Source organism: Trachypithecus francoisi, unplaced genomic scaffold, assembly GCF_009764315.1.
Source record: "Trachypithecus francoisi isolate TF-2019V2 unplaced genomic scaffold, Tfra_2.0 Lachesis_group6, whole genome shotgun sequence".
NCBI classification, from domain to species: Eukaryota; Metazoa; Chordata; class Mammalia; order Primates; family Cercopithecidae; genus Trachypithecus; species Trachypithecus francoisi.
In genome coordinates this window covers 86,142,520-86,169,601 of record NW_022681471.1, presented here as the reverse complement: position 1 = coordinate 86,169,601, position 27,082 = coordinate 86,142,520, and the positions used below count along the sequence as shown (strand labels likewise).

Sequence of the window (27,082 nt, the reverse complement as noted above, 5' to 3'; positions counted from 1 at the left end):
AATCAAAGACATGTACAGGGTATTAAACACATACCAAGGGGAACAGTTAACTTGATTATAACTTGAATAGAAAGTCAAAATCAGCAACAAGTCTACAATCCAGTGCTGATATCAGATACAAGCTTCAAGGACAAATTTCTTTGTGTGTGTGTGGTTTTTTTTTGCTTGTTGTTTGTTTGTTTTGAGACAGTCTCACCCTGTTCCTGTTGCCCAGGCTGGAGTGCAGCGGTGCAATCTCGGCTCACCACAACCTCTGCCTCCCAGGTTCAAGCGATTCCCCTGCCTCAGCCTCCCCAGTAGCTGGGATTATAGGCGAATGCCACCATGCCTGGCTAATTTTTGTATTTTTAGGAGAGACGGGGTTTCACCATGTTGGCCAGGCTGGTCTCGAACTTCTGACCTTGTGATCCACCTGTCTAGGCCTCCCAAAGTGCTGGGATCACAGGCATGAGCCACCACACCTGGCCACAAATTTCTTTTTGAAGGCTTATTCCAGTTTTGTGAGGCTAGCATGAGTTTTATGCATTTGCCAGGGGCAAATTTATACTCCTGAATAAACCCATGCAGCAAATGCTGAACATCTGCTCGCAGTCCATTTAGAGGCATTTGCAGTGGACGATGCAGAGGCCAGACTCGTCATACATAGCTAATTGCTAATCCACATCTGCTGGAAGGTGGACAGTGAGGCCAGGATGGAACCACCGATCCACACCGAGTACTTGTGCTGTGGGGGCATGATGATCTTGATCTTCATGGTGCTGGATGCCAGGGCGGTGATGCCAGGGTACATGGTGGTGCTGCCAGACAGCACTGTGTTGGCGTACAGGTCTTTGCGGATGTCCACGTCACACTTCATGATGGAGTTGAAGGTGGTCTTGTGGATGCCGCAGGATTCCATGCCCAAGAAGGAAGGCTGGAACAGTGCCTGCAGACACCAGAACCACTTGTTGCCGATGGTGATGACCTGACCTGGCTGTCAGGCAGCTTGTAGCTCTTCTCCGGGGAGAAGGAGGATGTGGCAGTGTCCATCTCCTGCTCGAAGTCCAGGGCGACGTGGCACAGCTTCTCGTTGATGTTGCGCACAGTCTCCTGCTTGGCCGTGATGGTGAAGCTCAGTGAGGATCTCCATGAGGTAGTTGGTCAGGTCCCAGCCATCCAGGTCCAGACGCAGGATGGCATGGGGGGAGGGCATGGCCCTCGTAGATGGGCACCATGTGGGTGACTCTCTCTCCAGAGTCTATGACAATGCCAGTGATGCACCCAGAGGCTTAGAGGGACAGCACAGCCTGGATAGCCACATACATGGCTGGGGTGTTGAAGGTCTCAAACATGATCTGTGTCATCTTTTCTCTGTTGGCCTTGGGATTTGGGGGGCCTCGCTCAGCAGCACTGGGTGCTTCTCCAGGGCCATGCACAGCTCGTTGTAGAAGGTGTGGTGCCAGATCTTCTCCTTGTCGTCCCAGATGGTGATGATGCCATGCTCGATAGGGTACTTCAGGGTCAGGATGTTGCGCTTGCTCTGGGCCTCAAGGCCCATGTAGGAGTCCTTCTGGCCCATGCCCACCATCACACCCTGGTGCAGGGGGGTGCCTGATGATGGAGGTGAACACAGCTCCGGGGCCATCCATCCCCAGCAAAGCCAGCTTTGCACATGCCAGAGCCATTGTCAATGACGAGCGTGGCGATCTCTTCTTCCATTGCAACCTGTGGAGGAGCGGGGCGGCAGAGCCGTGGGAGGACATGGTGTACGGGCTGGTGGCAGCAAGTGAGTGTATTACTGGATTTTGAAGTTAACAATTAGCCAAATACTGAGTTTTGATGGAAATTCATTCTGAATTATTTTCTTTAAAAAAAAATAGAAAGCATGTAACGAGAATTAATTAAATTGATTCCTTGGCTCGGTGGCTATGCCTGTAATCTCAGCACTTTGTGAGGCTGAGGTGGGTGGATCAGTTGAGTCCAGGAGTTTGAGACCAGCCTGGGCAACATGGCGAAACCCCATTTCTACTAAAAATTCAAAAATTAGCCAAGCATGGTGGTGCGTGCCTACCACCACCTCAGCTACCCAGGAGGCTGAGGCATAAGAATTGCTTGAGCCTAGGAGGCAGAGATTGCAGTGAGCCGAGATTGTGCCACTGCACTCCAGCCTGGGCAGCAGAACCAGACCCTGTCTCAAAAACAAACAAAAAGTCTGTCTAGGCTGGGCATGGTGGCTCATGCCTGTAATCCCAGCACTTTGAGAGGCTGAGGCAAGTGGATCACCTGAGGTCAGGAGTTTGAGATCAACCTGGCCAACATGGTGAAACCCCATCTCTACTAAAAATACAAAAATTAGCTGGGCATGGTGGTACATGCCTGTAATCCCAGCTACTCGGGAGGCTGAGGCAGGAGAATGACTTGAACCTGAGAGGCAGAGGTTGCAGTCAGCTAGATTGTACCACTGTACTCCAGCCTGTGTGATAGAGTGAGACTCTGTCTCAGAAGAAAAGAAAAAAAAAATGTCCATACATGAGTGTAAGTAATACTTTGTGAATTTTTAGACTTTTTATTAACCACCAGAGAATATTTACTACACCTGGGTGTTTTTTTAAAGAATACTGTTTTTATTCTGAAATATGTAGACCATTTTGCATATATCAGCCAGTGTCCCTTACATAATTTATTTCATGTAATTTTAATCTTTCTCATGTAAAACAGTTACTATTTAATCTTTCCCACGTAAATCTCAGTTCAGCCACTTAGTGGACCCAGTCTCCAGGCAGCTGCCTTAGTCTTTCTGTGTCTCAAGTACTTCTAATCCATATTGTAGAGTGAGGTGAATTTATAGATTTCAAGATCTATAAGTTCTATAGATCTATAGATGAATTTATAGATTTCAGGATTATACCTGGGTTTTTAAAAATGTTTCAATGCAATTTATTTTAAAGCACTCTTAATGCATTTAAGTTTTATTTTTAAATGCATTAAAATTTAAATTAATTTTTGAACATTTAAAACATTAATTTTTAACATTTAAAATTAATTTTTCTTTTTGGTAGATACTGGGTCTCACTATGTTGCCAGAGCTAGTCTTGAACTCCTGGCCTCAAGAAATCCTCCCGCCTCAGCCTCCCAAAGTGCTGGGATAGAGGCACAAGCCACCATGCTTGGCCAAAATTAATTTTTGAGCCCAACATGGTGGCCCACACCTGTAGTCCCAGTTACTCAGGAGGCTGAGGCAAGAGGATTGCTTGAGCCCAGGAGTTTGAGTTTGTGGCATACGATGATTGTGCCTATGAATAGCCATTGTACTCAAGCCCGGGCAATATAACTAGACCCCATCTCTAAATAATAGTAATTTTTTAGAACCTAACATGTAAATTTAATTTATACAAATATTTATTTTAAAATCTGTATTAGGGTTCTCCAGGGAAACAGAATCAATAGGATATATATGAGCGAGCGAGCTAGAGAGAGAGAAAGACAGACAAAGATTCATTGTAGGGAGTCAACTCACATGATTGTGTAGGTTGACAAGTCCCAATATCTGCAAGGTGAGTTGTCAGGAGGAAGACCCAGAGTACCAATGGTGTAGTTCCAGTTCAAAGGCTGGCAGACTCAAGACCCAGGAAGAGCTGATATTTCCGCTTAAGTCTGAAGGGAAGAAAATGCTGATATTCTAGTTTGAAGGCGGGCAGGAGAATTCACTCTTACTTTGGGGAGGGTAATCCTTTTTGTTCTATTCAGGCCTTCAACTGATTGGGTGAGGCCCACCAACATCAGGGAGGGCAATCTGCTTTACTCAGTCTACAATTTAAATGTTCCTATGTTCCTATCACCCAGGAACATCCCCAAAGAAACCCCAGAATAATGTTTGACCAAATATCTGGGCACCCCAAGATCCAGTCAAGTTGACACATACAATTAACCATCACAAATCCATGCCTTGTGAACTTGGCACCCATATAACACCTCCTTAAACCATATTTAATCGTCAAATGAAGACCATAACAAGGTCATAATTCCATCTAACGTGATAAAACTATTCTGCCTACAACCGAAAGCGCACTAACCATTTCCCCAGCAAAAGGGGTAAAGTCCTTTACTGATGTTTACTCTTTTCTTTGATATCCTGTAACTTAAATACTATGATGTAAAGTTAACAATTCTTAAATACTATTATTTAAAGCCAATACACCTTATATTACACGATAAGGGAATAAGAGAGGGACGAAAACATAAGTATTTGATATATACAAACATATATTCATAACAAAATAAGGAGGAAATATGGCAATTGCAGCCCTTGTTTCTGTAACTAGTCACATGATAACTGATATTTATAACTACCTTCTTCCACTATCCATTCCATATTCTTCAGCAAGCAACTCAGCTAGTCATAGTTCTTTACTGGTAGGGTAACCCAAACCTTCATTGCTGTAAAATCTGGGCCATTAGTAGTTCTGCCTAGATTGGGTTGTTGTCATTTTCCATTGACCTTAGTCATAAGGGATGGTAACACTAAGAGATTCTCTAGAGGATTTCCTGTATTCTAGAATACTCTTCCTTCTCTCCATTGTGGAGTAGTAGTCCAGTTTCCCCTTGGTAGACAGGATCAATCACTCCAACCAACACCAGAACTCCCTTCTTTGCCTTAACTTCTAGCTCAATGGAATCGTTGTGTCTCCTGGTAGAAGCATTCCTCCCTTTGGAACTGAAACCTCTAGGCTAGCAGACCAAAAGGTCTCTGTAACAGGAGGAGAAATTTTGCTAGTGGGTCACTAGGGTTGATGGGGACCCATTGATTTCCACCCATTGATTCATGGATCTGTGAATCCTGGCTGTGGGAGAAACAACACCATATATTAGATACAGATTCAGAGTATATAGAGACTTCTGGAGAATCTTACCCTAGCCCTGCAAGGTATTGTAACCTAGCTGGCACTGTAACTAAGTCTTCCAAAGTCCATTCCACCATTCTTTGAAGCCAGCTATTTCAGGATGATGGGGAACATGGTGAGAGCAGTGAATTCCATGAGCATGCGCCCATTGCTGCACTTCTTTGGCTGTGAAGTTAGTTCCTTAACCAGAAGCAATGCTGTATGGAATATTATGATGGTGGATAAGGAATTCTGTAAGACCATGGATGGTAGTTTAGGCAGAAGCTTTGTGTGCATGGAAGGCAAACCAGTATCTAGAGTGTCTGTTCCAGTAAGGACAAAACATTGCTTCCTTACTGATGGAAGCAATCCAGAGTAATCAACCAGATAGCTGACAGATCTCCCCAGGAATTATGCCATATTGGAAACTCAGTGATAGTCTCTGCTGGTGGTAGATTAGACACTCAGCAGTGGTCATAGTCAGGTTGGCTTTCATGAGTGGGAGTGCATGTTGCTGAGCCCATGCATAACCTCCATCCCTGGCACCATAGCCACTTTGTTCATGAACCCATTGGGCAATGAGGGGATAGCTGGGGAAAGAGGCTAACTGGTATTCACAGAAACGATTATTCTGTCCACTTGACTATTAAAATCCTCCTCTGCTGAGGTCACCTTTGGTGAGGATTCACATGGGACATAAATATCTTCACTTTTTTTGACCCACATAAGGAAGTCTATCCATATACCTTTTCCTCAGATTTCCTTGTCACTAGTTTTCCAACATGTTCCTCCCAAGTCCCTGACCATCTAACCAGACCATTTGTCACACCCCACAAATCAGTATATGATTGCATATCTATCCCTTTTTCCTTCCAAGCAAAGTGAACAACTAGGTGCACTGCTTGGGAGTTCTACCCACTGGGAGGATTTCCTTTCACTGTCCTTCAGGGATGTCCTAGGAAGGGTTGATAGTGCTGCAGCTGTCCACTTTGGGGTGGTGCCTACATACCATGCAGAACCATCTGTAAACCAGGCCCAAGTCTTCTCTTCCTCTGTCAGCTGACTGTTGGGAACTCCCCATGAGGCCACAGGTGCAGACTAGGAGAGAGAAGACTGTGTATCAGGAGTGGAGACCATGAGCATTTGGGCCACTTCTTCATGTAGCTTGTGCCTTCAGGGCCTGCTCAGGCCCCATCACATATTTACCACTTCCATTTGGTGATGGAGCACTGGTGTGCACACCCAACTTTATGGCTTGCTGGGTCAGATAACACCCAGATCATGATGGGCAGCTCAGGTCACATGGTAACTTGGTAGCCTATGGTCAAGTGTTGTTTCTACTAAAACCCAGTAGCAGATCAAGAGCTGTTCTCAATAGGAGAGTGGTTATCTGCAGGAGATGGCAAGTCTTTGCTCTAAAATCCTAAGGGCCTGAGCTGTGGTTCACCTATGGGGGCCTGCCAAGAGCTCCGAACAACATCCCTAAATGCCACTGTCATTTCAAGCACCACTGTCATTGGATCTGCTGGAGCATATGCCTCAAGTGGCAGAGCAGCTTGCAGAGCATCCTGGAGCTGTTGCAGAGCCTTCTCTTATTCTGGACCCCACTCAAAACTAGCAGCTTTTCAGGTCGCTTCATAAATAGGCCAGAGAAACAAAGCCATATGAGTAATATGTTGCCTCCAAAATCCAAGGAGGTCCTATATATTAGTCTGTTTTCACACTGCTAATGAAGACATATCTAAGACTGGGTAATTTATAAAGGAAAGAGATTTAATTGACTCCCAGTTCCACATGGCTGAGGAGGCCTCACAATCGTAGTGGAAGGGGAATGAGGAGCAAAGTCACATCTACATAGTGGCAGGCAAGAGAGCTTCTGCAGGGGAATTCCATTGACAAAATCATCAGATCTCGTGAGACTTATTGCTACCACAGAACAGTATGGGGGAAACTGCCCCATGATTCATTTGGCTCCACCTGGCCCCACCCTTGACACGTGGGGATGATTACAATTCAAGGTGAGATTTGGGTGGGGACACAGCCAAACCATATCACCCTACTAGGTGTTGTGCCTCATTTTTCGGTTTTAGGAGGGCCCAGATGCAACAAGTTACCCTTCATTTTAGCAGGAATATCTCTGGCCAGGCACAGTGGTTCATGCCAGTAATCTTAGCACTTTGGGAGGCCAAGGCAGACAGATCACTTGACCTTAAGAGTTTGAGAACAGCCTGCACAACATACCGAGACTCTGTCTCAAAAAAATTAAAAAATCAGGCTGGGCAGGGTGGCTCATGCCTGTAATCCCAGCACTTTGGGAGGCCGAGGCAGGCAGATCGCTTGAGGTCAGGAGTTCGAGATCAGCCTGGCTAACATGGTGAAACCCCTTCTCTACTAAAAATACAAAAATTATCTGGGCATGGTGGTACGCACCTGTAGCTCCAGTTACTTGGGAGGCCGAGGCAGGAGAATCACTTGAACCCGAGAGGCAGAGGTTGCAGTGAGCCTAGGTTGTGCCACTGCACTCCAGCCTGGGCAACAAGACTGAGACTCCATCTCAAAAAAAGCAAACAAAAAAAAATCAAATAGAGGGAGTATCTCCATATGCCCTACACCACTGAAGCCCTAGGAATTTCACTGAGGTAGAAGGCCCCTGGAGTTTTTTTCGGACTTATTTTCCACTCTCTGTCATGCAACTGTCTTACCAATGTCTAGAGTAGGTACTAGTTCTCTCTCACTAAATCCAGTCACCATAATCTCATTGATGTCATGGACCAGTGTGATATCTCTTGAAAGGGAAAAATGATCAAGATGCCACTGGGTGCAGCAGCTCATGCCTGTAATCCCAGCACTTTGGGAGGCCAATGCAGGAGGATTACTTGAGCCCAGGAGTTTAAGACCAGCCTGGGCAATGTATTGAGACCCTGTTTCTACAAAAAAATTTTAAAAAATTAGCCACATGTGGTGATACATGCCTGGGGTTCTAGCTACTCGGGAAGCTAAAGAGGGAAGATTGAGCGTGGGATGTCGGGGCCACAGTGTGCTCTGATCATGCCACTGCACTTCAGCCTGGGCGAGAGAATGAGACCCTGTCTCAAAAAAAAAAAAAAAAGAAAGATCCCTGTGAACTAAATTATGACATAGTGTTGGAGAGTTGATGTATCCCTAATGTAGGCAGTGAAGGTGTATTTCTGGCCTTTCCAAATAAAAGCAAACTGCTTCTGATGGGTTTTATGGACAGGGATGGAGAAAAGGTCATTTGCCAGATCAATAGCTGTATACCAAGTACCTGGGGATGTGTTAATTTGCTCAAGCAGTGAAACCACATCTGGCACAATGGCTGCAATTAGAGACACCACTGGGTTAAACTTAATCTAGTGTCATCCTCCAAGATCCATCTGTCTTCCGCACAGGACAAATAGGAGGGTTCAATGGAGATGTGGTGGGAATCACCACTGTAAGAGTTAAAGCGGAAAGAAACACAAAATGTGGCTTAACAGTTAAAGACAGATTTATTTTAGAGAAAATAAACCTGAGAGGGGCTTCTGGCCGATTTCAGTCAGGAGCACTTTCTCTTATAGACTAAGAGTTATATATTGGTTTTAGGGTGAGGGGGCTTATTACAAGCTTGGAATGTTTCTGTGTGGGGGAGAAGTTTTACAGTGGAGTTAAAATGTCTCTGGGCAGAGGGGAGGTTATCTTTGGGCTGACATCTTTCCGGCCAGAAGAGGTTTATCTCGAGGCTGGCATCTTCCCACCCAGAGGGGGTTTATCTGAGGGCTAGCATGTCTCTGGTTGGGGAGAAGTTCGGGGTGTTTCTGGTTGGAGATGTTTGTGGTTTACGGTCGTGCTGACCTCAGCCATTACGCTGATGCCCTTGGATTTAGGCAGTTTTTATTAACGTGAATTTTAAAATGACAGTGCTTGTTCAAGATGGCAGTACTCCTGCTGTGTCAACCGCACCTGTATCTTTCAAGTCCTTAATGTTGGCACTAATTTCTGTAGTCCCCTAGGAACCTGGTATTGCTTTTGATATATTATTTTCCTAGGTAGAGGCAGTTCTATTGACTTCCACTTGACCTTTCTCACCACAGTAGCCCTCACTCCACAGGTCAGAGAACCAGTGTGGGATTGTCAGCTGCTGAGTATATCTATTTCAATTACACATTTTAGAACTGGGGAAATAACCACAGCACGGGATTGGGTATCCACTTGGTCCACTGTGATATGGACATGAGCTAAAATTCCATTGATACTGTAACCTTCATAAGCCACTATTCTGACGTGATCACAGTGATATTTTGGGTCTCCTGGAGTAAATGTCAAAGCCTGTGTCCAGTAATTCCCAAAAGGTCTGATTATTTCCTTTTTCTCAATGCAGTTATCCTAGTTAAAGGCTGTAGGTACCCTTTGGTGAAGGCTGAAAGATACAGCATAGATTTTAGATAGTTTTCTGGGGTTCTTACTCAAGGAAGACTCAGTCTCCCCTTCATTCAAGGTATTCTAGGTCTCTAAGCTGGCTCAAGCCTGGAAATATTTTTTTAATAGAACATCAAGCCGGGCGCGGTGGCTCAAGCCTGTAATCCCAGCACTTTGGGAGGCTGAGACGGGCGGATCACGAGGTCAGGAGATGGAGACCATCCTGGCTAACACGGTGAAACCCCGTCTCTACTAAAAAAATACAAAAAAAAAAAACTAGCCGGGCGAGGTGGCGGGCGCCTGTAGTCTCAGCTACTCGGGAGGCTGAGGCAGGAGAATGGCGTAAACCCGGGAGGCGGAGCTTGCAGTGAGCTGAGATTCGGCCACTGCACTCCAGCCCGGGCGACAGAGCAAGACTCCGTCTCAAAAAAAAAAAAAAAAAAAAAAGACATCAAATACCAAACTAAATTTTTTGCTAAGAGAAATTGATGAACTAAAAGAGAAATAAGTACAGTCTAAATTTTAGATATATGGGGAAAAACCCTGAGATTACTAATTGTGTATCACAATCCTCTTATGTACATCCTGAAAATGATGGTATCAATATAATACGTACAGTGGATTTACATTTTAAACTTGATCTGTTACCGTTGAATATTTGTCTTACACTGAAAACAAATTCTGACATCTTCAGGAAACCAATATGAATAAGCTAAATATTGGCTTAAAATAGTTAAACCCCTTAATAACTTCCTTCAAATAGTTTCTATTATTTCACTGCTTAAGTTCAGCGTTTGAATAACAAAGGTAACATAAGTTCTTAAGATCTCAAAGGCCCATTACATTCTATTAATAACAACCAAACAACGTATTTACTGAAAATAGTATTTTTTCTTTGCCTTCCAGTTTTACACTTTTTAAAAACACAAAATTGGACAAGATCAAATAACTAGGTGGTAAAACACTGACTTTAAAAAATTACATCTTTAAACCCATGAGAATCATAATTCCAAGTATGGCCATTGGGAGCAACCTATAAACCTTTGACCCTTTCTTAACACTGACACTATGTGACTGACTTTTCACAAAGAAAACACAAATGCCATTAAGAAAGTGTATTTTTCCTTGACACACTCTGCAGTCTTGGTTAACAGACTGTGAGGCTCCAAACAAGTAAACAGTTTATCCTGTATTATGAAAGAGCAAAGTTGTGATAGCAATATAATGAACAATAAAGTATAGTTCTCCCAAGAAAGAGCTAAAGATTGAGAAGTGCTGCATTCTTGAAGTCGGTTCAGTTTTTACCCAAGCTTATTTTAGGTAATCAAAACCTAGAGCAATGAGCTTAGGTAAAACTTATTAAGGAATACTGAAAGCTAGATTTATTTGCTGCATTTATCTTCATTGTGGACAACACGATTAGAAATCCCAGAATCAGAGATGAAAGCATAGTTTTTCCTGAGATTCAATACTATGCTGGAACCCCACCCCCACCCCCTTGAAAACCAATATATTCCATTTCAGCCTTCATAGGTCGACTAATAAAAAAGTCTCATAATTCAGGCACACACTTTGGCCAAGTTTAGCCTTATCACATCTAAAAAAATTCATGTATAAAACAAGTTTCAGTTCAAAAATATAGATTACTTTTTAAGAAGAACCTACAGGAAATATGAAAATAATTAAATCTGGTAGAAAGGAACTGTTACACCTGCCTGTACTTGAGGAGGCCGAGGCAGGCAGATCATTTGAGCTCAAGAGTTCGAGACCAGCCTGCCTAATGTACGTTATAGTATCATTAGGTACAGCCGTTCTCCAGGCAGCTTGTTTTACTGTTTAGATCGAGGTACTCAACACAGATTTCCTAATTCATGTTACTAAGAGGCACCCTTAAGTGCTCTACTTCATTGCTTGGTGCTCCAAAAACCATGCTGGCCCCACTGCCCTGTCCTTTCAAAGAAGCATAATGGCAGCTATTCTGGACGAAGAGCGAGATCTTTGGAGATTTTTTTCTTCTAGAAGATTAACAAATCTTTAAGACTTACAGGTTCAGACATACATTCATTACAACAGTCTAGATTGCTTCAAAATATGAAATGAGGCCAGGCGCAGAGGCTCACGCCTGTAATCCCACCACTTGGGAGGCCGAAGCGAGTGGATCACGAGGTCAGGAGATCGAGACCATCCTGGTTAACACGGCAAAACCCCATCTCTACTAAAAATACAAAAAATTAGCTGGGCATGGTGGCAGGCGCCTGTGGTGTCAGCTACTTGGGAGGCTGAGGCAGGAGAATGGCATGAACCGGGGGGCAGAGCTTGCAGTGAGCCGAGATAGTGCCACTGCACTCCAGCCTGGGCGACAAAGCAAGACTCCATCTCAAAAAAAAAAAAAAAAAAAAAAAAAAAAAATAAATAATATAATATATATATATATATATATATATATATATATAAAATGAAGGTGAAATTAACTTTTACATTTAATTTTATACCTCAAATTCTATATCACTAAGATGCCAATGTTTTAATAAAAAAGAAAATAGAGTATAAAATTCAGTATCACCTATTTGTCTCAACTACAAGTACAGTGAGTATTAAACAACAATGATAATATGGGAATGAAAACTTGTAGATTTGCCCAAATTAACTTTATTTCTCCAAATTTGAGGTGTATGGCAAGCTGAATGTTTGTTCTCTCTGCAATTGTTAGTTACATTATCAGCTTAACACTTTCAAACACTGCGGGAGGCATTTCTCTTTTCACACAGACTTAAGCACATATATACTGAGCTGTAAACAGTTTGCCTTCCACGTTGGTCTCTATTGGACTGAACGAAGGGGGGCGAACATGGGAATAAAATACAAGAGACAAAAGAGTATATTTGGAAGAAGAGGTCGGGGGTACCTTGCCTCTAGTGGACAAGGGCCCAGAGCTTTACACAGCCCTCCATATTTATTAGGCAAAAGAGCGAAATAGCAGGGTGGTGGGGGTGTGATTGTCGGGTGTCAGTCGGCCATTTGAACTACACACCCAGGGCAGTGGGGCCAGCATGGTTTTTGGAGCACCAAGCAATGGAAATGGAGCACTTTAAGGGTGCCTCTTAGTAACATGAATTAGGAAATCTGTGTTGAATACCTTGGTCTAAACAGTAAAAACAAGCTGCTTGGAGAACAGCAGGCTTTGAACTACATCCTTTAAATAGGCGCTAATTTTCTCCGTAGGTAACTTCAAGGAGCCATCAGGGAGTGATGTCCCTCAGCAAACCTTTTGGTGGCAGGACAGTGTGAGTTTGCCCACATCCTGCATTCATGATAAACAGTTTGCTGTTTGATCATATAGCCTCCAGCGAAATGTTGAGTTGGTCACATCCCACGGGCCTTCCGCTCCCTGCATATCCCCCTTTTTGTTTATGTATTAATGGAAAGAATATAAGTCCAGGCTGGGCAGCTCTTATTATCCAATTGGTGGTCCATTGATTTTTTTTTTTTTTTTTTTTTGAGACGGAGTCTTGCTCTGTCGCCCGGGCTGGAGTGCAGTGGCGGATCTCAGCTCACTGCAAGCTCCGCCTCCCAGGTTTACGCCATTCTCCTGCCTCAGCCTCCCGAGTAGCTGGGACTACAGGCGCCCGCCACCTCGCCCGGCTAGTTTTTTGTATTTTTAGTAGAGACAGGGTTTCACCGGGTTAGCCAGGATGGTCTCGATCTCCTGACCTCGTGATCCGCCCGTCTCGGCCTCCCAAAGTGCTGGGATTACAGGCTTGAGCCACCGCGCCCGGCCGGTCCATTGAATTTTACAGAAAATGTAGCATTAGAGCTGTGTCGTGACTCTTATTGGCCCTCTCTCCGTCTTTGCACTCAGGCTCAGCTGGCTCATGGCTCATACCAGAGGGACCAGGCCCATGGTTGGCCACCCTGGGTTCCTCCAGTCTCCCGTTCCATGGTTGCATGCACAGTTTGTCCATCTCCTGTAAACACACAAGCATACCATCTTCCCCAGATCAGTAAATCTACCGGACCTTTCCATTGTCCTTCTTTTGGGGATTTCCATAGCACTTTCGGATAAACTTTCCTCTTCCTCTAACACTTGCCAGTGTCTTTTTGCTGGAGTCTTACCATTCGTACCAGGAGTCAATAAATTTACAGTAAATAAGGCTAAATGTAGTTTTGATTGAGGTGGTAGTTGGCCTCATATACCCCCTTTTGTCTTTTCAACATGCGTTGTAATGTTTGATGTGCCTGCTCTATGCCTTGTCCTCTAGGATTATAAGGAATTCCTGTTTTATGGGTTATAGCCCAAAGCTGCAAGACATTTTGAAAAGCATGACTAGTATAAGTGGGTCCACTGTTAGTTTTTAATTGTTTAGGAATTCCCATATAAGCAAATAATGACAGACAATGTTGCTGTACATGACCAGCTGTCTCACCTATTTGGCATGTAGCATGCAGCATATGAGAATAAGTGTCTATAGTCACATGAACATAGCTAAGCTTGCTATGTGTGTAACATCCATTTGCCAAATTTCATCGGGAGCCAAACCTCGTGGGTTACAGCCTTCTACAGTTGTGGCTCCAGGGAGATGCTGGCAAATAGGACAGGCTTGTATTATAGCCCTAGCTTGACTGCGAGATAAATGGAACATGCGAGTAAGGGCGGAAGTATTTTGGTGCAGAAGTGCATGAGACGCTTGAGCTTGCTGAAACACAGAACTAATTAGTTTGTCTGCTTTCTCATTACTTAGAGAAGTGGCCCAGGAAGTTGTATGTGAGAGTGAATATGAGAAATATGAAAAGGAGCTGTACGAGAACAAATAACTTATTGAAGTCTTGAAAATAAATTAAGCAGTTCTGGGTCTAGTGTACTTCTAATTGTAGCAGTTTTTATGCAACTGGCTACATTTATAACCTAAGCTGAATCACAGACAATGTTGATATGATCTGAAGCTGTGAGCTGTAAAACCTGAATGACTGCAATTAGCTTTGAGCGTTGAGCAGAAACCCCAGAGGTCATTATTGTTTTTGGACCTTTTTGGAACAACAAATACCGGTGAATTTTAGGGACTTTTCTATATGTTCTGCATTTATTGCTCTTTTACCAACAGATGAAGTTGATCTAGTGTCTTATGTGTTAGGGGCCATTGATCCACCCCACAGGTTTGTCACTAAGCAATGCTAATGGTAAGGCAGTGGGCAGAGGAGAAATATCATGATCCCCGTCAGAAATCCTGACATTCTAGCCCTTTTTTATTTGTTTTTCCAGTTACTGATATCAGGTTAGGATTTCACTGTAGAAATTTTCTTAAACCTTTTTCCTTTTGATATCCCATGCTGTAAGTCTCAACCCCATAAATTGATAGCTATATTTGCAACATAAGGCTGAAAAGTATATGACTGTCCATCTGGACCAAAACAAGATAAAATCTCAGCGCTTTGTTGAATACTTTGAGCTGTTCCTATACCCACTAGGGGCATAGAAGTAAATTGTAAGGGCCAGGATGGGGGCCAATTGTCTTTAAATATTACTGATACATCAGCTCCTGTATTCATAAGCCCATAAAACTTCTTTTCTTTAATTTGTACTACACAGATGGGTCTATTAGAGGCTATGGGTTAGGATAGACAGATTTCCTGTATAGTTGTGCTCCCAAATCCTTTATTTCCTCGTTTCTCCTTTTGTGGAGAAGGGTGTAATTTGCAGGGAATAAGCAATAATTAGCAATATATTCTCCTGGTTCAAAACCCCAAAGATTTTGTGACATTAAAACTACTTGAATTTCTCCTTCATAATCGGAGTCCATCACTTCTGGGACTACAGTGATGCCTTGCAAGTTAAGATGGCTTTTGCCTAAAATTAGTCCCATGTATCCTGTTGGTAAAGGTCCCCAAATACCAGTGGGAACTTTGATAGGTTTGTCTCCACCAACTAATGTGATTTTTTCTCTGGTGGGTAGATTTAATTCTACGCTTCCTGGTGTTTCTGGGGTGAGGGAATCAATGTGCCTCCGGGAACCCATTCCTGAAACGGGGTTGAGATCTGTACTGGGAATGCCCTCATTGTTTGTGGGCCCGGGTTCAGGCCCCTGTCTCATTTCCTGGCAGGGGGGGTGCCATTTTGATGAAATTTTGAGCAGCACTGATTAGTCCAGTGATTTCCTTTGTTACAGCGAGGACAAAGTCCTGGCGTTTTTTCCACTGGGGTTGGTGGGTTGGCGGGGGAACAGCACTGTAAGGTCCTTTCTGTCCTGAGATCTGGCAACATTCCTTTTTAAAATGTCCAGTTTTTCCACAATTATAACATTTTCCCATTTTAGGGTTTGACCCTTGGCTTCTTTTAGATTTGTCAACTGCTAAATTAGCCATTGCTGCACTAACATTGCAGACTGATGAAGCTCAGTTCCTACATCCTGACAAGCTCTGAGAAAATTTCCCAGGTTTTTTTTTTACACCTCCCCGGTGCCAGTGCATATTTGCATTCTCAAAAGCTAGAGTTAAGGTTAGCATTTCTGCAGCCATGGTATGAGGAATCTGATGCTTCACTGCCTCTTGTAATCTTGCAAGAAATTGCACATAGGGTTCCTGTGATCCTTGCAATGATATGTAAAAAGGATTGTTCTGGGACTCCCTCTTCAGAACTGTGGCCCAGGCTTATTTAGCAGCCTGTGCACACTGCTGATAAGCAGTGTCGGGGCATGCCATTTGACGTTCCAGGTCTGAGTAAGGGCCATTACCTAACAGCATATCCTCTGTAATGTCTCCGTGTCCAGCAACACGGTTCTGTCTAGCCTGATTTGCACACACTTTTTGTCATTTAAATTCCGTGTCAGATATGCACTCACAGACAAGCAAGTTCGCGCCAAGTGTTTCACATCAAAGGGCAAAAGACGCATAGCACCAAACACAGCTTCTAGCAGTCCTAAGGTGAATGGGCTTTGTACGCCATTATTTACCACCCTCACTTTTAATTCCTTTAACAACTTAAACTCTAGTGGGGTGTGTTCATGAATAACCTGCTGTGGATTATTTGGATCAGGCCTTACAGAAATAGGAAAAGGGCAAGGTCCTAAGAGCTCTCCAGCTATGGCAGAAGATGGTAAAATTCTTTGTATTGGGCTATTTCTGCTACCAAAGTAGGCAGTACAGATGTTTCTGCAATTGGAGGAGGTGGTATAGGCCAATTTTTATCCTCCCTCTCCTGTTTTTTATTTTCAATTGGAGCTGTAGGTGGGACAACAGATTCTTTCAGATTTTTAGACTTAGCCTGCTGTCCAGCAAAATAATAATGAGATAATGGCAGAAGTACAGTACGAACTAAACTCCAAGGGGAGAAAACAAAAGAATCAACTTTAAGATCTTTTTGATGAACCTGTTTTAATCCTTCTCTTGCTCCCAATTTTCCACATCAAGAGTGCTTGCTTGTGGAAACTGTGGGTTATGCATAATAACATCTTGGGGCTTCTGCAGGAGGTTAGTGTCTGCAAATTAACCTGAGCTTGACACTGTCCCAACAGAACTTTAAGCAACTGCACATAATGTTTTTCTTTAATAGACAAATTTTTCTGCTTGTTACTCTGATTCAAAAAACTTACTGTTCCCAGTACTTCTTTAAGACACTGCTCCCAATACATCTTTATGGCACTGACCTTATATCCACTGCCGGCAGACTTGTCCTGGGGTCCCCATTTGCCTTGCCAATTTCAGTTCCTCTGCTCCAGCAGACCTTTTTCGTTCACGTCCTCGAAATCCCTGTTCTGGGGCGCCACTATGCCGCTGACCTATTGGACTGAACAAAGGGGGGCAAACACGGAAATAAAAGACAAGAGACAAAAGAGTATATTTGGAAGAAGGGGTCGGGGGTACCTTGCCTCTGGTGGACAAGGGCTCTGATCTTTACACAGCCCTCCGTATTTATTAGGCAAAAGAGATAGAAACGGGGGTGGGAGGGTGATTTTCAGGTAATTGTCAATTGGTTCACAGCAGGCTTGCGAGACTGCATCCTTTGAACAACAGGCGCTGATTTTCTCAGTAGATAACTTCAAGGAGCCTGGCAGCAGGGAGTGATGTCCCTCAGCAAACCTTTTGGTGGCAGGGCAATGTGAGTTTGCCCACATCCTGCATTGATGATAAACAGTTTGTTTTCTGATCATATAGCCTCCAGCAGAATGCCGAGTTGGTCACGTCCCACGGCCTTTGGCTCCCTGCAATTTTATACCTTAAATGTCTGTATCACTAAGATGCCAATGTTTTAATTAAAAAGAAAATAGAGCATAAAATTCAGTATCACTTATTTGTCTCACTACAAGTACAGTGAGTATTAACAACAATGATAATATGGAATGAAAACTTGTAGATTTGCCCAAATTAACTTTATTTCTCCAATTTGAGGTGTATGGCAAGCTGAATGTTTGTTCTCTCTGCAATTGTTAGTTACATTATCAGCTTAACACTTTCAAACACTGCGGGAGGCATTTCTCTGTTCACATAGACTTAAGTACATATATACTGAGCTGTAAATAGTTTGCCCTTCCATGTTTGGTCTCTAAGCACTAAATAGGTAGACTTCAAATCAGTCTATGTTACCCAGTGACCCTCGCTTCAGAGGCATCAGTAATGCATTTGGCAATGTCTTGAAACATGAATTGTAAATTGACACAGGTGCAACCTTGATAGTAAGAGTCCCAAATACATATTTTTTAAAATGTTAACCTTAGGGGAAAAAATTATCATGATCATCAGCTCTATTTCCTGAAAATTCATCTCTGCAAGTCACAGCTCCACATTTACATACAATTCTGACCCTCTTTTTGGCTGGGCTATGGTCAATAGAATCTGAAGATATATCTCCAGAACCTTTCATTTGATAATCAAAAGTCAGCTCTTCTCCAGCATTTTTGGTTCTCGTGGAAAACAGTGCTATTCAGGGAAGATGAGTATTGTTGTAGGAGTTACTAAGAAATTATTTTAGGCAGATAGAGAGTAAAAGGGGTCTTTGGGAAGTTTTCGTTTTTTAAAACATCTCCGGAAAAGTTTCTTGTAAAGCCCTGGCTCTTAGAGCCAGGCTGTAAACCCAACTCCTCCCAAAGTTGGTTCAGCCTATGCCCAGTGATTGGCAAGGACAGCTTGTGAGCTGGAAACAAAATGAAGTTGTTTGGGTCGGCTCTCTTTCACTGTCTCACTCACAATTTTGCAATGACAGTTTCAAAAGCTACCTATCACTCCTTTGAAAATACCTTGTACACTGGCGGTTAAGTCATAACCTAATTAAGGCTCATTGGTTTCACCTCTGAGGTTACTCTTTGTAAAGTTCAAAAGCCAAACATCTTAACTGCTTGGCATGGCTGAAGTCCAGTAAGTACCAGGGATTTAAAAAGATTTTCTTAAAGAACGCTCAGCTTAATTAAAAGTGAATATTCAAGTTTTAGGTATATTTAAAAGGCCTTTATGTTTTTCTTTTCTTGGATCTTGTTTTCTGGAAAAAGGTTCTTCTCAGTCGGCTGAATTATTTTTCTCCATTTTTTTTTTTTTTTTTTTTTTTTTGAGGCGGAGTCTTGCTCTGTCGCCCAGGCTGGAGTGCAGTGGCCGGATCTCAGCTCACTGCAAGCTCCACCTCCCGGGTTCCCGCCATTCTCCTGCCTCAGCCTCCCAAGTAGCTGGGACTACAGGCGCCCGCCACCTCGCCCGGCTCTAGTTTTTTGTATTTTTTTTAGTAGAGAGGGGTTTCACTGTGTTCGCCAGGATGGTCTCGATCTCCTGACCTTGTGATCCGCCTGTCTCGGCCTCCCAAAGTGCTGGATTACAGGCTTGAGCCACCGCGCCCGGCCTGTCTTGCCATTCTTTTTTTTTTTTTTTTCTTTTTTTTTTTTTTTTTTTAATTATACTTTAAGTTCTAGGGTACATGTGCATGACGTTTATATCATGTATAACTCCCCAATGCAATCCCTCCCTCCTCCCCCCTCCCCATGATAGCCCCAGTGTGTGATGTTCCCCTTCCCGAGTCCAAGTGATGTCATTGTTCAGTTCCCACCTATGAGTGAGAACATGCGGTGTTTGGTTTTCTCTTCTTGTGATAGTTTGCTAAGAATGATGGTTTCCAGCTGCATCCTGTCCCTACAAAGGATGCAAACTCATCTTTTTTATGGCTGCATAGTATTCCATGGTGTATATGTGCCACTTTTCTTAATCCAGTCTGTCACAGATGGACATTTGGGTTGATTCCAAGTCTTTGCTATTGTGAATAGTGCCGCAATAAACATACGTGTGCATGTGTCTTTGTGGCAGAGTAATTTAAATCCTTTGGGTATATACCCAGTAGTGGGATGGCTGGGTCATATGGTACATCTAGTTCTAGCTCCTTGAGAATCGCCATACTGTTTTCCATAATGGTTGAACTAGTTTACAATCCCACCAACAGTGTAAAAGTGTTCCTATTTCTCCACATCCTCTCCAACACCTGTTGTTTCCTGGCTTCTTAATGATTGCCATTCTAACTGGTGTGAGATGGTATCTCATTGTGGTTTTGATTTGCATTCTCTGATGGCGAGTGATGATGAGCATTTTTTCATGTGTCTGTTGGCTGTATGGATGTCTTCTTTTGAGAAATGTCTGTTCATATCCTTTCCCCACTTTTTGATGGGTTTGTTTGTTTTTTTCTTGTATATTTGTTTGAGTTCTTTGTAGATTCTGGATATTAGCCTTTGTCAGATGTAGGTTGCAAAAATTTTTTCCCATTCTGTAGGTTGCCTGTTCACTCTGATGGTAGTTTCTTTAGCTGTGCAAAAGCTCTTTAGTTTAATTAGATCCCATGTGTCAATTTTTGCTTTTGCTGCCATTGCTTTTGGTGTTTTAGACATGAAGTCCTTGCCCATGCCTATGTCCTGAATGGTACTACCTAGATTTTCTTCTAGGGTTTTTATGGTATTAGGTCTAACATTTAAGTCTCTAATCCATCTTGAATTAATTTTCGTATAAGGGGTAAGGAAAGGATCCAGTTTCAGCTTTCTACTTACGGCTAGCCAATTTTCCCAGCACCATTTATTAAATAGGGAATCCTTTCCCCATTTCTTGTTTCTCTCAGGTTTGTCAAAGATCAGATGGCTGTAGATGTGTGGTATTTTCTGAGGACTCTGTTCTGTTCCATTGGTCTATATCTCTGTTGTGGTACCAGTACCATGCTGTTTTGGTTACTGTAGCCTTGTAGTATAGTTTGAAGTCAGGTAGCGTGATGCCTCCAGCTTTGTCCTTTTGACTTAGGATTGTCTTGGCAATGCGGGCTCTTTTTTGGTTCCATATGAACTTTAAAGCAGTTTTTTCCAATTCTGTGAAGAAAGTCATGGTAGCTTGATGGGGATGGCATTGAATCTAAATCACCTTGGGCAGTATGGCCATTTTCACGATATTGATTCTTCCTATCCATGAGCATGGTATGTTCTTCCATTTGTTTGTGTCCTCTTTGATTTCACTGAGCAGTGGTTTGTAGTTCTCCTTGAAGAGGTCCTTTACATCCCTTGTAAGCTGGATTCCTAGGTATTTTATTCTCTTTGAAGCAATTGTGAATGGAAGTTCATTCCTGATTTGGCTCTCTGCTTGTCTGTTACTGGTGTATAGAATGCTTGTGATTTTTGCACATTAATTTTGTATCCTGAGACTTTGCTGAAGTTGCTTATCAGCTTAAGGAGATTTTGGGCTGAGACGATGGGTTTTCTAAATATACAATCATGTCATCTGCAAACAGGGACAATTGACTTCTTCTTTTCCTAACTGGATACCCTTGATTTCTTTCTCTTGCCTGATTGCCCTAGCCAGAACTTCCAACACTATGTTGAATAGGAGTGGTGAGAGAGGGCATCCCTGTCTTGTGCCTTTTCAAAGGGAATTTTTCCAGTTTTTGCCCATTCAGTATGATATTAGCTGTGGGTTTGTCATAATAGCTCTTATTATTTTGAGGTACGTTCCATCAATACCAAATTTATTGAGCGTTTTTTAGCATAAAGGGCTGTTGAATCTTGTCAAAAGCCTTTTCTGCATCTATTGAGATAATTATGTGGTTCTTGTCTTGGTTCTGTTTATATGCTGGATTACGTTTATTGATTTGCGAATGTTGAACCAGCCTTGCATCCCAGGGATGAAGCCCACTTGATCATGGTGGATAAGCTTTTTGATGTGCTGCTGAATCCGGTTTGCCAGTATTTTATTGAGGATTTTTGCATCGATGTTCATCAGGGATATGGTCTAAAATTCTCTTTTTTTTGTGTGTCTCTGCCAGGCTTTGGTATCAGGATGATGTTGGCCTCATAAAAAGAGTTAGGGAGGATTCCCTCTTTTTCTATTGATTGAAATAGTTTCAGAAGGAATGGTACCAGCTCCTCCTTGTACCTCTGGTAGAATTCAGCTGTGAATCCATCTGGTCCTGGACTTTTTTTGTGGGTAGGCTATTAATTTTTGCCTCAATTTCAGAGCCTGCTATTGGTCTATTCAGGGATTCAACTTCTTCCTGGTTTAGTCTTGGGAGAGTGTAAGTGTCCAGGAAATATCCATTTCTTCTAGATTTTCTAGTTGATTTGCGTAGAGGCATTTATAGTATTCTCTGATGGTTGTTTGTATTTCTGTGGGGTCGGTGGTGATATCCCCTTTATCATTTTTTATTGCGTCTATTTGATTCTTCTCTCTTTTCTTTTTATTACTCTAGCTAGCGATCTGTCAATTTTGTTTATCTTTTCAAAAACCAACTCCTGGATTCATTGATTTTTTGGAGGGTTTTTTGTGTCTCTATCTCCTTCAGTTCTGCTCTGATCTTAGTTATTTCTTGCCTTCTGGTAGCTTTTGAATGTGTTTGCTCTTGCCTCTCTAGTTCTTTTAATTGTGATGTTAGAGTGTCAATTTTAGATCTCTCCTGCTTTCTCTTGTGGGCATTTAGTGCTATAAATTTCCCTCTACACACTGCTTTAAATGTGTCCCAGAGATTCTGGTATGTTGTATCTTTGTTCTCATTGGTTTCAAAGAACATCTTTATTTCTGCTTTCATTTCGTTATGTACCCAGTAGTCATTCAGGAGCAGTTGTTCAGTTTCCATGTAGTTGAGCGGTTTTGATTGAGTTTCTTAGTCTGAGTTCTAGTTTGATTGCACTGTGGTCTGAGAGACAGTTTGTTATAATTTCAGTTCTTGTACATTTGCTGAGGAGTGCTTTACTTCCAATTATGTGGTCAATTTTGAATAAGTGCGATGTGGTGCTGAGAAGAATGTATATTCTGTTGATTTGGGGTGGAGAGTTCTATAGATGTCTATTAGGTCCGCTTGGTGCAGAGATGAGTTCAATTCCTGGATATCCTTGTTAACTTTCTGTCTCGTTGATCTGTCTAATGTTGACAGTGGAGTGTTGAAGTCTCCCATTATTATTGTATGGGAGTCTAAGTCTCTTTGTAGGTCTCTAAGGACTTGCTTTATGAATCTGGGTGCTCCTGTATTGGGTGCATAGATATTTAGGAGAGTTAGCTCTTCCTGTTGAATTGATCCCTTTACCATTATGTAATGGCCTTCTTTGTGTCTCTTTTGATCTTTGATGGTTTAAAGTCTGTTTTATCAGAGACTAGGATTGCAACCCCTGCTTTTTTTTGTTCTCCATTTGCTTGGTAGATCTTCCTCCATCCCTTTATTTTGAGCCTATGTATGTCTCTGCATGTGAGATGGGTCTCCTGAATACAGCAGACTGATGGGTCTTGACTCTTGATCCAGTTGCCAGTCTGTGTCTTTTAATTGGAGCATTTAGTCCATTGACATTTAAGGTTAATATTGTTATGTGTGAACTTGATCCTGTCATTATGATATTAACTGGTTATTTTGCTCGTTAGTTGATGCAGTTTCTTCCTAGCCTCGATGGTCTTTACATTTTGGCATGTTTTTGCAATGGCTGGTACCGGTTGTTCCTTTCCATGTTTAGGGCTTCCTTCAGGGTCTCTTGTAAGGCAGGCCTGGTGGTGACAAAATCTCTAAGCATTTGCTTATCTGTAAAGATTTTATTTCTCCTTCACTGATGAAGCTTAGTTTGGCTGGATATGAAATTCTCGGTTGAAAATTCTTTTCTTTAAGAACGTTGAATATTGGCCCCCACTCTCTTCTGGCTTGTAGAGTTTTGCCGAGAGGTCTGCTGTTATTCTGATGGGCTTCCCTTTGTGGGTAACCCGACCTTTCTCTCTGGCTGCCCTTAAGATTTTTTCTTTCATTTCAACTTTGGTGAATCTGGCAATTATGTGTCTTGGAGTTGCTCTTCTGGAGGAGTATCTTCGTGGCGTTCTCTGTATTTCCTGAATTTGAATGTTGGCCTGCCCTACTAGGTTGGGGAAGTTCTCCTGGATGATATCCTGAAGAGTGTTTTCCAACTTGGTTCCATTTTCCCCCTCACTTTCAGGCACCCCAATCAGACGTAGATTTGGTCTTTTTACATAATCCCATACTTCTTGCAGGCTTTGTTCATTTCTTTTTTTTCTTTTTTCTTTTGGTTTTCTCTTCTCGCTTCATTTCATTCATTTGATCCTCAATCGCTGATACTCTTTCTTCTCCAGTTGATCGAGTCGGTTACCGAAGCTTGTGCATTTGTCACGTATTTCTCGTGTCATGGTTTTCATCTCTGTCATTTCGTTTATGATCTCTCTGCATTAATTAGTCTAGCTGTCAATTCTTCCACTTTTTTTTCAAGATTTTTAGTTTCTTTGCGCTGGGTACGTAATTCCTCCTTTAGCTCTGAGAGGTTTGATGGACTGAAGCCTTCTTCTCTCATCTTGTCAAAGTCATTCTCTGACCAACTTTGATCCGTTGCTGGCGATGGGCTGCGCTCCTTTGCAGGGGGAGATGCGCTCTTATTTTTTGAATTTCCAGCTTTTCTGCCCTGCTTCTTCCCCATCTTTGTGGTTTTATCTGTCTCTGGACTTTGATGATGGTGACGTACTGATGGGGTTTTGGTATAGGTGTCCTTCCTGTTTGATAGTTTTCCGTCTGACAGTCAGAAGGAGTGTCTGTTTGTCTGTTAGAGATTGCTTGAGGTCCACTCCAGACCCTGTTTGCCTGGGTATCAGCAGCAGAGGTTGCCGAAGATAGAATATTGCTGAACACGAGTGTACCTGTCTGATTCTTTCTTTGGAAGTTTCCTCTCAGGGGTGATGCCACCCTGTGAGGTGTGGGGTATCAGACTGCCCCTAGTGGGGGATGTCTCCCAGCTAGGCTACTCAGGGGTCAGGGACCCACCTGAGCAGGCAGTCTGTCCGTTCTCAGATCTCAACCTCTGCGTTAGGAGATCCACGGCTCTCCCCAAAGCTGTCAGACAGAGTCGTTCGGGTCTGCAGCGGCCCCGCTCTTTCCCCTAATGGACTGCAGCTGTGCGCTGTCCGCAGAGGTAGAGTCTACAGAGACAGGCAGGCTTCCTTGAGCTGCTGTGAGCTCCACCCAGTTCGAGCTTCCCAGCGGCTTTGTTTACCTACTTAAGCCTCAGCAATGCGGGCGCCCCTCCCCCAGCCTCGCTGCTGCCTTGCGGATAGATCGCCGCAGACGGCTGTGTTAGCAGTGAGGGAGGCTCCGTGGGCGTGGGACCCTCCCGGCCAGGTGTGGGATATATTCTCCTGGTGTGCCTGTTTCCTTAAAGCACAGTATTGGGGTGGGAGTTACCCGATTTTCCAGGTGTTGTGTGTCTCAGTTCCCCTGGCTAGGAAAAGGGATTTCCTTCCCCCTTGCGCTTCCAGGTGAGGCGATGCCTCGCCCTGCTTCAGCTCACGCTGGTCAGGCTGCAGCAGCTGACCCGCACAGATTGTCCGGCACTCCCTAGAGAGATGACCCCAGTACCTCAGTTGAAAATGCAGAAATCACCGGTCTTCTGTGTCGCTCGCGCTGGGAGTTGGAGACTGGAGCTGTTCCTATTCGGCCATCTTGCTCCGCCCCCAAGACTCTGTCTTGCCATTCTTAATGCATGCATTAAAGGCCCTGAGATAACTTCTGGTAGCATGGGACTCCTTGGGAAAAACAGGGGGTGCCACAGACCCCGTTTTAGGGAAAACCCTGTTTTCCTCATGAAACCCCGGGAATTAAAAGCAAATAGATCCCTCTCAAAATCAAAGGCTCTGTTCTGTTTTGCGTTGTGTTATCTGATGGTGGTTTTGAGTTTTGCGGTATCAGAAATTACTCCGCATTGTAAGAGAGCTTTGGTGTATAATAACTAGGTAAAAAATACACTGTAAGGGATGGCTAATAATAGTTATAAATCAGAAAAGCGCGTTCTTGGCCACCTGAAAAATAAGGAGACATCCCCACCCCCCACTGGGAGATGAGACTCACATCAGGGACGGGCTAATTACAAAATAAGCCAGTTGGCTTTGGGTTGCCTTGCAATGAAATGCATGGTAGAAGCACTACACTGTCTTCTCCCATAGTATCTATATGGTCTTTTCATAAATAAGCATTGAAATAAAAGCATAGCAAGGAGGTCTTAAAACACTACTCTGCCTTTTAGTAAAAGGGTTATAAAAAGTTTGTAGAAATTTCACTTCATGGTCAAGTTGGTTAGGATTAGATGGAATGATCTATAAGGTTTTATTTAAACCAATTAGGGTTAACATTAACAAACTAATACAAGGGTAAAACTTGGCTTTAAACAGGATTTCCGTGTCATAGTAAAGGCTAATAAAAGGTTTTTGCCTTTTAAGTCATCATTTTGGCAAAATAATGTATGGCAGTCTGGGAATTGTCCTTGCTAATGCCTGGCTTTTTGGATGGTTCATAGGGCCTCTGAAACATTTTAAAAAAGAGGTAAACAGGATTATTTGGCATGTTTAGTCACATGAGATTGCCAAAATGATGTCCAATCTTCTTTAAGTTATATTTTGGTGAATAATACTAATATATGTTCAAAAATTGTATGGGATTTCTAAAATTCTAATGTCTAAGTATATGCTATCAATCATAATTAAAGGTAAAGTTATTGTAAACCATGGATATACACAAATTTCTTTTGTCAGTCATGTTTTTAATTGTAACTACCCCGGAAATGTTGCCATTCGCAGACAATTGTCTTGTTTTGTTCCTTCTCAAAAGACAGTTTATAATGAGGCTATATTAAGAACTTTAACAGGTGTTCTCAAATGCAGGTTTTTAATACCTTTACAGATTGTAACATTGGAATAGAGAAAGAACATAGGAAACTTTTAAAGAACTGACATGGTCACAAATATCAAGCAAAACAAGAGTTAACTAAATGAGCTGCACTCAGAAAGTTAAAGCAAGCCTTTATCTTTTGCTTGGAATACTGCTGATCCTTGTTTTGTTTTTCAGAGTCAAGGAGAAACTTATTTTAAACTATTTATGGCCTTTAATAATTGAGTAAGGTATACTCCTATGAACAAAATTTAGAGCATGTTTATTTCTCTGCCTGGTTCCTCTGGAATTTGGAAACTATCTGTGAGTACTCTTAATTATGGCAATATAGTTGTTTGCATCGGTGCAATAAGAATCCATTTTTCTTTATCAGCGGGACACAATTGGAAAAACTGGTTATTTTACCAAGGCTTTAACTGAAAGGGTGTGTTTCTCTTTAAGGAATCAAGCTTGACATGCAGAGCCAATAAAAACCCCTTGGGGAGAACTGGCCTCATACCTTGTCTACACAGTCCCTGCACAGGGTTCCTAACCTGTGGTCAGTAAAGAATGTCACTTTCTGGCCGGGCACGGTGGCTCACGCCTGTAATCCCAGCACTTTGGGAGGCCAAGACGGGCGGATCACAAGGTCAGGAGATCGAGACCATCCTGGCTAACATGGTGAAACCCCGTCTCTACTAAA

General features: G+C 42.8%; 1 long non-coding RNA gene and 1 pseudogene across 3 annotated transcripts in view; both read right to left on the bottom strand.

Moving 5' to 3' along the window:
- Positions 1–337: 337 nt before the first annotated feature.
- Positions 338–2,001, bottom strand: LOC117077895 (annotated as a pseudogene).
- Positions 2,002–3,189: 1,188 nt separating this feature from the next.
- Positions 3,190–27,082, bottom strand: part of LOC117077897 — a 36,127-nt gene continuing 12,234 nt past the window's right edge. The window contains exons 2-3 of one of the 3 annotated variants that reach the window (XR_004434857.1): positions 16,913–17,052; positions 3,190–3,633 (exon numbers count right to left, since the gene is read on the bottom strand). This is a non-coding gene — a long non-coding RNA (uncharacterized LOC117077897). Of the gene's footprint in view, positions 3,634–5,346; positions 5,958–13,059; positions 13,241–16,912; positions 17,053–27,082 lie in introns of those variants that run through there. The other 2 variants (XR_004434858.1, XR_004434859.1) reach the window with 2 other exon arrangements.